Consider the following 1,542-nt stretch of genomic DNA (forward strand, 5'->3'; position numbering starts at 1 on the left):
ACCTCCACCTAACAACAACAACAGCAGTAGGGAATAAGAGTTATAATTTCCACATCCTCACCAACATGTCTTGTTGACTATCATTGAATTTTGTTACTGTTGTTGAGTGAGATCACATTACATTGCTATTTATGAATCTAGAAAAATTAGAAGTAGTAAAAAATGGATTTTTTTCTCTTTAGAAATAGAGTAAACATTCTGGTTATTTGTTTATTCATTCATTATAAATGCCCTGGAACTGACTCACAGCTGACCTTCCACTGAATTTTGTAGACTGTAATTACAGGAGAGAAGATTGGCTTTCTTCCTCTTGAGCAATGGCTGGCTGGTAAATCAATAGACTGAAATAGACTGGAATCTGTCACCTAATCAGGCAGTCACATGTTCTAATACATTGGGCATGACTAATTGAGGGGGAAACAGTGCAGCATTCATCATCAAAAAGAACATTTCAAGATCTATCCTAAATTTCAATGATGATGTGATAGCATAATATTTATATACAGGAAAGACCTGTTAATATGACTATTATTCATATATATGTGCCAACCAAAGTCAAAGATTATTAAAATGGTAATTTCTAAAAATATATGCAGGCTTAACTTTATCAAATATTTCGTAAAGATAGATTAATTTTTGGTTGTTTGAATACAAACATTATAAGCAAAGAGTTTGATAGTCAGAAGATATGGCCTTAGTACGAGAGACGAGGTCATAGAGAGTATGCTAGAATTCTGTCTGATGAACAATTCATTCATTGCAAATAATTTTCTTGAAGAATATAATCTGCAACTATACACATGATTTTGTCTACTAAAATACACAAGAAATCATTTAATTACATATCTGGAAAGAGCTCATCTCTTGTGAGTCAAATTAAATCGTTATAGTGAAGAACCAGGGATCTCTGGTGTCCTAGTGGTAAGAAAATGCACTGCAATATTAAAGTTTTGTGGTTTGAATCCACTAACTGCTCCATGGGAGAAAGGTGGACAATCTTCTCTTGAGTGATTCACTGCCCCTGAAATCTTTCCAGGGGGTTAGCAATGCTTGGGTCAATTTAGAACTATCCAAAGGTCACTTGAACCATCAAATTGGTTGTGTGTCAACTTGATAGTATACAACAACATTGTGAAAAATCTCAATATATGTTTATTGAATGTTGAATCTCACAATGTTTTTTAGAAGTGAAGATGTTAAGATTTTCTGTCATATACTTTAGATTTTTGCAGCTTTAGTGGCTTTGTTATGAGAAGCTGCACTGTAATCCCAAAGGCATGTGAGTCAAATCTACCAGCTGTTCTGTGGGAGAAGGAAAGGCATCTCTTCTTGTGCAGTTTACTTCTGGAAGATCAGCTATGAGTTAGTTTCAACTGGATGACATACAAGACCACCTTTAGATATATTTTCAGGTAGAATCAGTTCCTGAGACAGGACATAATGCTTGATGAATAAGGTCAAATGAAAAAGAGAATATCTGTCAGTGATACATGTTGACAGGGTGGCTACAATGGACTCAGATATAACAATGACTTAACAACA

The sequence above is a fragment of the Elephantulus edwardii genome, unplaced genomic scaffold (assembly GCF_000299155.1).
Source record: "Elephantulus edwardii isolate Elephantulus edwardi_28Jun2011 unplaced genomic scaffold, EleEdw1.0 scaffold00009, whole genome shotgun sequence".
NCBI lineage: Eukaryota > Metazoa > Chordata > Mammalia > Macroscelidea > Macroscelididae > Elephantulus > Elephantulus edwardii.